The sequence below is a fragment of the Schistocerca serialis genome, chromosome 6, assembly GCF_023864345.2.
Source record: "Schistocerca serialis cubense isolate TAMUIC-IGC-003099 chromosome 6, iqSchSeri2.2, whole genome shotgun sequence".
Lineage (NCBI taxonomy): Eukaryota > Metazoa > Arthropoda > Insecta > Orthoptera > Acrididae > Schistocerca > Schistocerca serialis.
This window is the reverse complement of record NC_064643.1, coordinates 10536746-10551669: the sequence shown is the minus strand read 5'-3', so window position 1 is coordinate 10551669 and position 14924 is coordinate 10536746. Positions and strand designations below refer to the sequence as shown.

The 14924-nt window shown below is 41.5% G+C and overlaps 1 pseudogene; it reads left to right on the top strand.

Moving 5' to 3' along the window:
- LOC126484186 (molybdenum cofactor biosynthesis protein 1-like) overlaps nucleotides 1-14924 on the top strand; it is a 104864-nt pseudogene that overhangs the window by 75517 nt on the left and 14423 nt on the right.

Below are 14924 nucleotides of genomic sequence, written 5' to 3'. Positions count from 1 at the left end.
AAGGTCTTGGAGACCTGCTGGAGTCTTGTTGGAATTCACGGATGTGATCATGGTTGTAAGGTTTGTATGCAGAGGTGTTAGAAAGTTGGTGAAGACTCTCAGCCACATAGTCACTATGATTCATGAACACTGTGATGAAGCTTTTATCTGTAGGAAAGATGATAAGGCACGGATTGATTTTAAGGATATGGGTAGCTGTGTGTTAGATAGGAGTGATGTTGGTCTCACTAGGGAGGATTTAGGAAAGGAAAGTAAGGCCGGGTTAGAAGTGATGAATTCCTGAAAGATAACCAAGAGATGACTGGCTGGAATGGGAGGTTCAGGGTGGGAGGGAGGCTGGAACTGTTTTAAGCAAGGTTCTATGTGAGGTTTTTGTTGGCTGTTATTAGTGGGATGCATCATCATCATCATTTAAGACTGATTATGCCTTTCCACATTCAGTCTGGAGCATAGTCTTGATCTATTTCAACAGTTTTTATACCCCTTCCCTTCCAACACACACACACTAGCCACCAAGGAAGAGCCTACAACTGTGATTCAACCCCCCCCCCCCCCCCCCCCCCCCCCCCCCCCGCCTCTTCCAGTCATACCCTCATACCTCCGTAACGCACATTGAAGAAATTTCAGCTGCAGAGATTAGGTAAGGAAAGAAGGTCCTTTACAAGTCCAGCACACTTGAATTTAGGTTTTGGGCTAAAGGTGAGGCCTTTAGAAAGTACCAAGACGTCTGCAGGGCTAAGAGTTGTGGCAGAAAGGTTGACAACAGTTTTACAGGATTGGTGCTTAGGATGTATATATCTCATGGAGGATGGAGGAATTCGTTGCGATGGTGGAAGATGGAGTATCGAACAAAGCATAGTTAGGGAGGTATGAGGGTACGACGGGGAGGGGGGGGGGGGGGGGGGGGGTTGAATCAAAGCTGTAGGCTCTTCCTTGGTGGCTAGTGTGTGTGTGTGTGTGTGTGTGTGTGTGTGTGTGTGTGTGTGTGTTGGAAGGGAAGGGGTATAAAAACTGTAGAAATAGATCAAGACTTCACGACAACTAGCAGGTTTAAACGGGTGGGTGTTGTAATAGATATGTAGAGGTGGAGGTGATGAGGTTTGCACAGGATAGATTAGTATTGAGAGCTGCAGCAATCCAATCTTCAGACTACCACAGCAACAACAAAAAGGTCATAAGATGGAAACAATTTTGCATCGTAGTATCTCCCTGTTTCCACTCCATGTAGTTTTCACTTGTGGTAATGTGGCGTGTGTACAGAGATTTATCGGGTGTTGTTATTTTTATTGTACTGTATTAACAGGATTTATCAAGAGTGGTGATAACATCAATTTGTGACAATAAATCTTTGTCATGTGCAATCTATAATACTGTTGTTCCATTTGTAATAAACAATTTCTTTGATGCTGTTTTCCCAAATAAGCCTAAATTTTACTATTATTCACATGGACAGAGGCAGAGTAAGACATGGGAGATAACTTCAGCTGATCTTCGAAGATCAATTTCTTGAGACAGAGACAGTGTCATTATTATTATTGTTATTCTTTACTTCCTCAGACGTTAAGTGTGGTTAAAAATGGAAAGTGACGTGGACCTTGATAAAGTGTCACTTCCGTTCAACTGTATGGTATGTGTTATATTGCATTTAGGAACTTTCGGGTAATTGAACATGTATCAATAATTACTGATTTCTGTAGTTGTATATATATGTTTGGATGTAGCTGTATTGCATTGATGTACTGGTGGATATTGTGTGGTATGACTCCTGTAGTTGATAGTATAATTGGTATAATGTCAACTTTATCCTGATGCCACATGTCTTTGACTTCCTCAGCCAGTTGGATGTATTTTTCAATTTTTTCTCCTATTTTCTTTTGTATATTTGTTGTATTGGGTATGGATATTTCGATTAGTTGTGTTAATTTCTTCTTTTTATTGGTGAGTATGATGTCAGGTTTGTTATGTGGCGTTGTTTTATCTGTTATAATGGTTCTGTTCCAGTATAATTTGTATTCATCATTCTCCAGTACATTTTGTGGTGTATACTTGTATGTAGGAACATGTTGTTTTAAAAGTTTATGTTGTAAGGCAAGCTGTTGATGTATTATTTTTGCGACATTGTCATGTCTTCTGGGGTATTCTGTATTTGCTAGTATTGTACATCTGCTTGTGATGTGATCTACTGTTTCTATTTGTTGTTTACAAAGTCTGCATTTATCCGTTGTGGTATTGGGATCTTTAATAATATGCTTGCTGTAATACCTGGTGTTTATTGTTTGATCCTGTATTGCAATCATGAATCCTTCTGTCTCACTGTATATATTGCCTTTTCTTAGCCATGTGTTGGATGCGTCTTGATCGATGTGTGGCTGTGTTAGATGATACGGGTGCTTGCCATGAAGTGTTTTCTTTTTCCAATTTACTTTCTTCGTATCTGTTGATGTTATGTGATCTAAAGGGTTGTAGAAGTGGTTATGAAGTTGCAGTGGTGTAGCCGATGTATTTATATGAGTGATTGCTTTGTGTATTTTGCTAGTTTCTGCTCATTCTAGAAAGAAATTTCTTAAATTGTCTACCTGTCCATAATGTAGTTTTTTTCTGTCGATAAATCCCCTTCCTGCTTTCTTTCTGCTTAATGTGAATCTTTCTGTTGCTGAATGTATGTGATGTATTCTATATTTGTGGCATTGTGATCGTGTAAGTGTATTGAGTGCTTCTAGGTCTGTGTTACTCCATTTCACTACTCCAAATGAGTAGGTCAATATTGGTATGGCATAAGTATTTATAGCTTTTGTCTTGTTTCTTGCTGTCAATTCTGTTTTCAGTATTTCTGTTAGTCTTTGTCTATATTTTTCTTTTAGTTCTTCTTATTATTGTTATTGTTATTATTATTATTATTATTATATTGAATTATTGTTAATTAATACCCCCTTAAATAGAGCACCATCAATTTTCAAGGCTTTTTTTTTGTCTATTTCATTTGTCTTTCAAAAACTTCTCATATATTCATTGTGATTCCTCTTCCTCTCTTCTGTACCGTTCTTCCCCATTTTCTTCTCTTTCAATATCTGCTGAAATTTCTGTTTTCCAGTTTTTTACTCTGTATTTTTTCCTGTCTGTGATGTCTTCTGTGGAGATGTTTTGTTTCTTGAGGTCCTCCATGGTTTCCTATACCCAGTTGGTTTTCACTTTATTAGTCATAACTATATAAAAAATATTCTTGGTAAGTCTGTTTTTGTGCATAATTTGTATGTGTCTCTAGAACCTTGTCCTTCTTTACCTGGTGCTGTTTTTAATCCTCTGTTTGTATTTGTACAGTTCTTTTGTCAATATGTTTATCCAGATCCCCTCTCTCTGAACTGGCCTGTAGATCTTTCCTTCTGTTTTTCCATCTCTTTGATTTTTGTTCTTCCCTTCATGGCTGTTGTTCTGAGGTGTACAAGGCCTGTGGTAACTACTGTACTACAGTGTCTTAATTTGGCATTGATGGAAAAACTTCTTTTGTTATAATTGTTCCATATAAGTCTGAATACCTTATGTAGTTTTGTGATTCTTTTTTCATTGGATGTTGAGTTCAGTCTTATTTTCTGTGTAATCTCTTCCATGCACTGGAAACTTTCTTCATGTGATATCTTCCCATACTTTGTTACCAGTGGGTGTCTGTCTCTTTACATTGTGTCAATGTACAAGTTTTTTTCATTTGAGATTTGTAGTCCCGTTTTGATTGAGATTTGATAAAGAGTTTGTAGAGCTTTTTTGTCTTCTTTTCTGTTATTTGTTATGATGGCTATATCATCAGCAAAGGCCAGACATTTTATCTACATGTGCATATATATTTCGAAAGTCATGGTGTGGTGTGTGACATGATCTGACTACACGTAGAGTGCAGTCTTTGTTTGGCACGGCACTTGGAGGGCGACAGTTCAGTCTTCACCCATCTGTCTCTTTTGTCCCATGTCCTGATTATTTTCTCCAAAACTGAGTTAAATAGAGTGGGTGATGGCCATCCTCATGCCTCACTCCTGTCTTTACTTTGAACGGTTCATAGATCTCTCCCATGAACTTCACTTTCAATATTGCATTTTTCATGTTTCTTGTCATATTAACATCAAAGATAATGATAATGTGCAAGAATAATGTAAGGCTAGCATCTTTTTAGTCACATGTTTCTGCTGATACAGCTTATATTGTACACCTGGAAACACAATGTCAATTTTGTTCTGATGACAACACATGTCACCTGGGAATAGTAGATGTACTGGCAATGGTTTCAGTGTCATCCGCCAACAGATAGTGTAATGGCATAGCTATCAGAGTGCTATATGTGTCTACCCTTTAATAGGAAATGCTCACAGCCAGTGTGATGCAGACATGTGAAGCAAGCAGGCAACCATGCCAGGAAGGCACACTCGTGATTCTTATGGCCAACGAGTGAGTTTAAAAAGGGGTAAAATTGTGGGCTTCCGAGTGGCAGGATGGTCCTTTCGGGGGAATTGCCACACAAGTTGGATGTGCTGCGTCAGTTATGCAACATTGCTAGTATCAGTAGTCACGTGAACATTCTCACACACGTAGTCGAGGTTCTGGACATCCACACAGCACAGATGCTCACTAGGATTGTTGTACTGAAAGGGCAGCAGTTGCAGATCATACGGCTACCACAGCACAGATAAAAGGTCTTGTGAGGCCCAGATGTGTCAACACAAACTGTTGCGAAGCAGTTATTGCCAGTTGCATTACGGACGTGCACACATCTATCCCGTCTTCCAATCGTGCCTCAGCACTGACATGCATGGTTCGAGTGGTGCCATCAGAGGATCTCTTTGAGGATGGCATGGCACGCCATGGTTGTAAGTGATGAAAGCAGATTCCGCTCGCAGACAAGTGATGGTCGTATCAGCAAATGACATAAATCTGGTGAGCACTCTCTTGTAGAGTGCATTAGTCCAAGATACAGTGGCCCCACCCCAGGCCTTATGGTCTGGGGTGCGATAAACTACAACTCTCATTCGTCTGTGGTGTTTCTGCACTTGGTACATACAGAATGATGTTACACCCGTTATTTTTGCATTCTTGCAACTGGAAGGTAATGTACTGTTCCAACAGTACAGTGTTGACCCACACACTGCCCACGAAACTCAGTGTTCTCAGAAAGATGAACAGTGACTTCCCGGGCCACCATGTTCTACGAGTTTGTCTCCAACCGAGCACATGTGGGAACATGGGATGAGAAGTGACTCGTGCAACTTGTCAACCAACAACTCTTACATAACTATCTGAACAGATTGAGCATGTGTGACATAATTTATCTCAGGACAGTTTTTGCCATCTGTACTATCGACTGAATGCTATAGTCAGTGCCTGCATTGTCACCAGTGAGGGCTACACCACATACTAATGTGTGTGTTTTGGCATGGGTCGATACGTGCTAGCTGAGAAGCATTTGCAGTATTGATCTGTAAATGTGATCATTTCATGTACTCCATATGCACTGTTGCAACATTAAATCTGGAGTGAATTTTCTTCTGGCAGTGGGCACAAACTTTTACCTCACAACTTTGATACATTTTACTTTTTCTTTTTCTTAGTCTTTATCCCCTGCTATCACAGTCTCAGCATGTTAATGTGGATTTGGCAGTATTAGTGGTAAATTGTGGCCAGATGCCCTTTCCATGCCACCTCCCCCCTCCCCCCCAACCTTCCAACCCACACCAGGGTGAAAGGTATGTACCCTGTATCTGTATGTATCTAATATTATCGTGTGTGAAAGTGTGACAATGTTTTCAAAATGTTTGAGGATCATGTAACTGATGTGGGGTGTGCATACCAGTCTGCTATTCATCTAGTTGGATGTGGACAACAGCCTAAAAATCATGTCAACACTGGCTCTAGCTGCATGCTAACGTTGGCGTCTACCCAGGAGTATTACAATTTCGATAGAGTACAGTAGAGTTTTAATGATTTATACAATACTTTTATGTCATGAATTTTAGAAAATTGATTGAAGATGTCTTTCTGTTGTTGTTTAATTTATGATATAGCCGCAACAGAAAATCCAACAGAATATGTTAATTATTCTGGTCTTGTTCATTTCTGTATTTGTACTGTGTTAAAGTAATTGTTCAGACGCATACAACATAAAAGTTAAAGTAAGGTCTATGATGGCAGGCAGTGACTGGGCTGTTGTCCTGACAGCAGGTAGGGTGCAGCCTTTGTTCACCGTGGCACTAGGAGGGAGAGGGTTATGGCCTATCACCCCAGCTTCCTTCTACCCCTGGGAAACATCCCCAGGAGTCATCTGATAGCAGGTTGGTGTCACCTGGGGCGATCCTGCAGTCACTGGAACAAGGAAAAATCCCCACTTTTATGTTTTATGGGGAATCGAGCCCAGGACCTCCTGATTGGAGTCTAGTGCGCTACCCACTAGACCACCACAACCACCGTGCTTATGGGATATGAAATGTCTGCATCTATATGACTACTCTGCATTTCACAAATCAGTGCCTGACAGAGGATTTATCAAACCACTTTCATACTGTTTCTCTACCGTTCCACTCTTGAACAATGTGTGGGGAAAAGTAACACTTAAATTGCTTTGTGTGATCTCTGATTTGTTGTGTTTTATTATAACGATCATTTTTCCCTATGAAGGTGAGTGCTATGAAAATTAAAATGTTTTTGCATTTGGAGGATGAAGTTGGAGACTGGAATTTTGTGAAAAGATCTTGCCACAGCAAAAAAGTATTTCTTTTTGTGATTACCATCTCAACTTGCATATCATGTCCGTGACTCTCTCTCTCCTAATATTTTACAATAATACAGACTGAGCTGCCCTCATTTTGACTTTGATTTCCTCCATCATTCATATCCCATGGTGTACTTGTGCATTGTCATCTTGAAACACAACCAATGATCATCCAAATGTCGACTATATGACAGGTCAGTAGTTTCGAGGATCCTGTCATCAAATTGCACAGCCCTCAAATAGCCTCATTAGAAATGATATGTGTCAGACATCTGTATACCATACTGGCCCAAAACATGACTGATCCATCTGCCTACTAAACTTAAAAGACTGGACTGCAGGTCTGAAACTCATTTTTCACTGGAGCGGACACAAATGAACAAGAATTCTCTGTGGCTCTGAACAGTAGCTGAGCACAAGCAGACACCATTCTGTTGCATTTGGTTAGCATTCACAGGTGTTCACTCGTGTTCTGCCCATTATCAGTCCTTCGATGAACTGTCAAACGAAGTCTCCATCATCTCTGCATTGGTGAGAGCAGGAGAGAAAGAGCTAAATTCTGGTGTTTCATCAGTGAACTTTTGTCTTCAACTCAAGATCTTTGAGCAGCAGAATGGTCTGAAGAGAATGTAATGTTTCTGATAACAGAATAGATGCTCGTGAATTCCAAGATGTCCACACCATAAATGCCAAATAAAAAGAAATGCAATTGACAGAGAGTTTCCGAGGTACTGGGAACATGAGAAAGATGATAATTACAATAGATACTTTCATCAGCCAGGAATGGAGTGAATAAGCACGAGCTTCGTATTTGTTTTTATTAAAAAAGAACAGCACAACAAAGTTCCTTGAAAGTAAACATGTACAAAATGTATCCATCATGCTGATTAAAATTACGTACATACCCCACACGAGCTTTGTATTTGTTTTTATTAAAAAAGAACAGCACAACAAAGTTCCTTGAATGTAAACATGTACAAAAATGTATCTATCATGCTGATTAAAATTACGTACATACCCCACAAGCCACCTTAGTAATTTCTTGCCCTGTTCCACTGACAAATAGTGCTAGGAAAAATGATAGTCTATATACCTCTGTACAAGCCCTAATTTCTCTTGTCTTTGTGGCCTTTACATGAATTGTAAATTGGTCGCTGTAGGATCGACCTAAAGTCAGCTTCAAGTGCGAGGTACCTAAATAGTTTAATAGTGTTTTGTGAAAAGAATATCATCTTCCCTCCAGGGGTTGCTATTTGAGTTCATGAAGCATCTCTATAATACTTATGTGCTGGTCAAACTTACTGGTGACAAATCTCTGAATTGGTTCAATGTCTTCCTTTAATCCAATGTCGTGCAGATTCCAAACACTCAAGCAATGCTAAAGAATGGGTCACACTAGTGTTGTGTCCTTTAGAGATAAGCTACACTTTCCTAAAATTCTTGCAATAAACCAATTTGTCCATTTGCCTTCCCTACAACCAATTTTGCTTGTTTCATGTTTTACTGCTTTGGAACATTATGCCTAGGTATTTAATTGACATGACTGTCAAGCAGCATACTACTGATGCTGTATTCAAACATCATGGGATTTTTTTTTCCTTCTCATCTGCATTAACCTACATTTTTTTATATTTACAGTAAGCTTCCATTCATCTCACCAATCACAAATTTTGTCCAAGTCATCTTATAGCCTCCTATAGTCACTCAATGGCGACATTTGCTCATACACAATAGCGTCATCAGCAAACAGCCTCATAGTGCTGGCCACATTGGCTGTCAGATCCTTAATGTACACTTATTAGCCAAAACATTATGACCACTGCCCACTGCGAGTTGGATGCTGCCTGGTGGCATTGGGGGCATGTGATGCAGTAACAAAAATATGTAAATAGAGCAGACGCAGATGGGGGCTCACTTTAGGGAAGATATGGGCTGCAAATGGGGAAATCAGTTGAGATAAGTGATTTTGATAAATGGCAGATTATTATTATGCTGAGCCTGTGACACACATCTCAAAAGCGGCAGTGCTGGTCAAATGTTCATGAGCTATCTATCACTAGGTGCTAAATGGTTAGACATACATGACTCTTCACAGTACTTGGGGTTTGGAGGCATGTCTGGCTGCAATGTGGATAGATGGTGATTTGTAGCACAATGCTGGTGCACGCACAAGTGTTCCATAGCACACTGTTCATTGTAAATTCTGGAACACGGAGCTCCGCAGCAGACCACTCCTACATGTTCACATGTCTACCCAACAACATCATCAGTTGTGATTGCAGTGGGCACAGGACCATTCGGATTAAACCATCAATCAATGGAAATGTTGGCTCTTTGGGTGAATCCCATTTTTGCTACACTAGGTTGGTAGGTGTCTCCACAAAAACCATCATCGGGGTGAATGGCAGCTCCAAATGTGCAGCACACCACGGATGCTGGCTGGTGGGAGCAGCATTATGCTTGGGAGACATTCTCCTGCACTTGCATGTAGTAATCGAAGACATGCTGACAGCTGTGAATCACCTATGTCCCTTCATCTACATCTACATCTACATTGATACTCCGCAAGCCACCCAACGGTGTGTGGCGGAGGGCACTTTACGTGCCACTGTCATTACCTCCCTTTCCTGTTCCAGTCGCGTATGGTTCGCGGGAAGAACGACTGTCTGAAAGCCTCCGCGCGCGCTCTAATCTCTCTAATTTTGCATTCGTGATCTCCTCGGGAAGTATAAGTAGGGGGAAGCAATATATTCGATACCTCATCCAGAAACGCACCTTCTCGAAACCTTGCGAGCAAGCTACACTGCGATGCAGAGCGCCTCTCTTGCAGAGTCTGCCACTTGAGTTTATTAAACATCTCCGTAACGCTATCACGGTTACCAAATAACCCAGTGATGAAACGCGCCGCTCTTCTTTGGATCTTCTCTATCTCCTCCGTCAACCCGACCTGGTACGGATCCCACACTGATGAGCAATACTCAAGTATAGGTCGAACGAGTGTTTTGTAAACCACCTCCTTTGTTGATGGACTACATTTTCTAAGCACTCTCCCAATGAATCTCAACCTGGTACCCGCCTTACCAACAATTAGTTTTATATGATCATTCCACTTCAAATCGTTCCGTACGCATACTCCCAGATATTTTACAGAAGTAACTGCTACCAGTGTTTGTTCCGCTATCATATAATCATACAATAAAGGATCCTTCTTTCTATGTATTCGCAATACATTACATTTGTCTATGTTAAGGGTCAGTTGCCACTCCCTGCACCAAGTGCCTATCCGCTGCAGATCTTCCTGTATTTCGCTACAATTTTCTAATGCAGCAACTTCTCTGTATACTACAGCATCATCCGCGAAAAGCCGCATGGAACTTCCGACACTATCTACTAAGTCATTTATATATATTGTGAAAAGCAATGGTCCCATAACACTCCCCTGTGGCACGCCAGAGGTTACTTTAACGTCTGTAGACGTCTCTCCATTGATAACAACATGCTGTGTTCTGTTTGCTAAAAACTCTTCAATCCAGCCACACAGCTGGTCTGATATTCCGTAGGCTCTTACTTTGTTTATCAGGCGACAGTGCGGAACTGTATCGAACGCCTTCCGGAAGTCAAGAAAAATAGCATCTACCTGGGAGCCTGTATCTAATATTTTCTGGGTCTCATGAACAAATAAGGCGAGTTGGGTCTCACACGATCGCTGTTTCCGGAATCCATGTTGATTCCTACATAGTAGATTCTGGGTTTCCAGAAATGACATGATACGCGAGCAAAAAACATGTTCTAAAATTCTACAAGAGATCGACGTAAGAGATATAGGTCTATAGTTTTGCGCATCTGCTCGACGACCCTTCTTGAAGACTGGGACTATCTGTGCTCTTTTCCAATCATTTGGAACCCTCCGTTCCTCTAGAGACTTGCGGTACACGGCTGTTAGAAGGGGGGCAAGTTCTTTCGCGTACTCTGTGTAGAATCGAATTGGTATCCCGTCAGGTCCAGTGGACTTTCCTCTATTGAGTGATTCCAGTTGCTTTTCTATTCCTTGGACACTTATTTCGATGTCAGCCATTTTTTCGTTTGTGCGAGGATTTAGAGAAGGAACTGCAGTGCGGTCTTCCTCTGTGAAACAGCTTTGGAAAAAGGTGTTTAGTATTTCAGCTTTACGCGTGTCATCCTCTGTTTCAATGCCATCATCATCCCGTAGTGTCTGGATATGCTGTTTCGAGCCACTTACTGATTTAACGTAAGACCAGAACTTCCTAGGATTTTCTGTCAAGTCGGTACATAGAATTTTACTTTCGAATTCAATGAACGCTTCACGCATAGCCCTCCTTACGCTAACTTTGACATCGTTTAGCTTCAGTTTGTCTGAGAGGTTTTGGCTGCGTTTAAACTTGGAGTGGAGCTCTCTTTGCTTTCGCAGTAGTTTCCTAACTTTGTTGTTGTACCACGGTGGGTTTTTCCCGTCCCTCACAGTTTTACTCGGCACGTACCTGTCTAAAACGCATTTTACGATTGCCTTGAACTTTTTCCATAAACACTCAACATTGTCAGTGTCGGAACAGAAATTTTCGTTTTGATCTGTTAGGTAGTCTGAAATCTGCCTTCTATTACTCTTGCTAAACAGATAAACCTTCCTCCCTTTTTTTATATTCCTATTAACTTCCATATTCAGGGATGCTGCAACGGCCTTATGATCACTGATTCCGTGTTCTGTACATACAGATTCGAAAAGTTCGGGTCTGTTTGTTATCAGTAGGTCCAAGATGTTATCTCCACGAGTCGGTTCTCTGTTTAATTGCTCGAGGTAATTTTCGGATAGTGCACTCAGTATAATGTCACTCGATGCTCTGTCCCTACCACCCGTCCTAAACATCTGAGTGTCCCAGTCTATATCTGGTAAATTGAAATCTCCACCTAAGACTATAACATGCTGAGAAAATTTATGTGAAATGTATTCCAAATTTTCTCTCAGTTGTTCTGCCACTAATGCTGCTGAGTCGGGAGGTCGGTAAAAGGAGCCAATTATTAACCTAGTTCGGTTGTTTAGTGTAACCTCCACCCATAATAATTCACAGGAACTATCCACTTCTACTTCACTACAGGATGAACTACTACTAACAGCGATGAACACTCCACCACCGGTTGCATGCAATCTATCCTTTCTAAATACCGTGTGTACCTTTGTAAAAATTTCGGCAGAATTTATCTCTGGCTTAAGCCAGCTTTCTGTACCTATAACGATTTCAGCTTCGGTGCTTTCTATCAGCGCTTGAAGTTCCGGTACTTTACCAACGCAGCTTCGACAGTTGACAATTACAATACCGATTGCTGCTTGGTCCCCGCATGTCCTGACTTTGCCCCGCACCCGTTGAGGCTGTTGCCCTTTCTGTACTTGCCCAAGGCCATCTAACCTAAAAAACCGCCCAGCCCACGCCACACAACCCCTGCTACCCGTGTAGCCGCTTGTTGCGTGTAGTGGACTCCTGACCTATCCAGCGGAACCCGAAACCCCACCACCCTATGGTGCAAGTCGAGGAATCTGCAGCCCACACGGTCGCAGAACCGTCTCAGCCTCTGATTCATGCTTGATGTCTTCCCCGACAGCGATGTAATCTTTCAGCAGTGTAAATGTCTGTGTCTCAGAGCCAGAATCATGCTACAGAGGTTTGAAAAGCATTATAGTGACGTCATGTTGATGTCTTGGTGGACAAATTTGCCTGATGTAAACCTAAAGAACCCATCTGGATCGCTATCAAGCATCATTACCACGTATGCAAATCAGTGATATGTTATTTACGTGAATTACAAGACCTGTGTGTAGACATCTAATGTTTCATACCTCCTCAAACCTAACAACAAGCTGTCTGATCCCTGATACGCAGAATCAGTGATGTATTTTGTCCCAAAGATGGACAAACAAGCTATTAAGCAGGTCATAATGTTTTGGACCACCAGTCTATACAGGATGTTACAAAAAGGTACTGCCAAACTTTCAGGAAACATTCCTCACACACGAAGAAAGAAAATATGTTATGTGGACATGTGTCCGAAAATGCTTACTTTCCATGTTAGAGCTTATTTTATTACTTTTCTTCAAATCACATTAATCATGGAATGGAAACACACAGGAACAGAATGTACCAGCATGACTTCAAACACTTTGTTACAGGAAATGTTCAAAATGTCTTCCATTAGTGAGGATACATGCATCCACCCTCCGTCGCATGGAATCCCTGATGCGCTGATGCAGCCCTGGAGAATGGCGTATTGTATCACAGCCGTCCACAATATGAGCATGAAGAGTCTCTACATTTGGTACCGGGGTTGCGTAGACAACAGTATTCAAATGCCCCCATAAATGAAAGTCAAGAGGGTTGAGGTTGGGAGTGTGTGGAGGCCATGCTATTGGTCGGCCTCTACCAATCCATCGGTCACTGAATCTGTTGTTGAGAAGCGTACGAACACTTCGACTGAAATGTGCAGGAGCTCCATCGTGCATGAACCACATGTTGTGTTGTACTTGTAAAGGCACATGTTCTAGCAGCACAGGTATGAAATCATGATAACATGCTCCATAGAGTGTAGGTGGAAGAACATGGGGCCCAATCAAGACATCACCAACAATGCCTGCCCAAACGTTCACAGAAAATATGTGTCGATGACGTGATTGCACAATTGCGTGCAGATTCTCGTCAGCCCACTCAAGTTGACAGTGAAAATTTACAATTTGATCACGTTGGAATGAAACCTCATCCATAAAGAGAACATTTGCACTGAAATGAGGATTGACACAATGTTGGAGAACCATTTGCACAAGTGTACCCGTGGAGGCCAATCAGCTGCTGATAGTGCCTGCACACGCTGTACATGGTATGGAAACAACTGGTTCTCCCGTAGCACTCTCCATACAGTGACGTGGTCAATGTTATCTTGTACAGCAGTAACTTCTCTGACACTGACATTAGGGTTATCGTCAACTGCACGAAGAATTGCCTCGTCCATTGCAGGTGTCCTCGTCATTCTAGGTCTGGCTGGAATGTTCCGTGCTCCATAAGATGCCGATCAATTTCTTCGAACGTCTTCCTGTCGGGACACCTTCGTTCTGGAAATTTGTCTCGATACAAACGTACCGCGCCATGGCTATTGCCCAGTGCTAATCCATACATCAAATGGGCATCTGCCAACTCTGCATTTGTAAACATTGCACTGACTGCAAAACCACGTTCCTGACAAACACTAACCTGTTGATGCTACGTAGTGATGTGCTTGATGCTGTTACTGTAGAGCAATGAGTCGCATGTCAACACAAGCACCGAAGTCAACATTACCTTCCTTCAATTGGGCCAACTGGCGGTGAATCGAGGAAGTACAGTACATACTGACGAAACTAAAATGAGCTCTAACATGGAAATTAAGCATTTCCGGACACATGTCCACATAACGTATTTTCTTTATTTGTGTGTGAGGAATGTTTCCTGAAAGTTTGGCCGTACCTTTTTGTAACATCCTGTATAGAGAATGAGAGTGATCCTATCATACTTCCCCGGGGCACTCCTGAGAATAACCCCAATACCCCTGCCTCTGATGAACACTCACCATCAAGGACGACATTCTGGCTTCTACTACACAAGAAGTCATCTCGAGCCATTCACATATCTTGAAACCTAATCTGTAATTTCAGACCTTCATCAACAGTCTGCAGTGGCGCACTGTGGCAAACACTTTCTGGAAACAGCAATGTGGAATCTGCCTGTTCCCTTCATCGCTGATTTGCAGGATATCTTGTGAGAAAGGAGCAAGTCGAGTTTCACATGAACGATGATTTCTAAATCTGTGCTGATTTGTGAACAGAAGCTTTTCTGTCTCATGGAAATCAAAGTGAAAATACATTCAAGAATTCTGCAGCAAACCATTGTTAAGGATATTGGATTGTAATGTTGTGGGTCCATTTTTTTACTCTTCTTATATACAGGAATTACCGTGCTTTTTTCCAATTGCTTAGGACTTTGCATTAAGCAGGAAATTACAATAAATGCATGCTAAGAACAGGACCTATGCCATAGTGCACTATTAGTCGAGAGACCCATTGCTGAAATTTTGACATTATGTTGGCTAGACAGTAGGTTGGAGGATTCAGTTCTGATACTGCACAGCTCTCAAATTATACTTA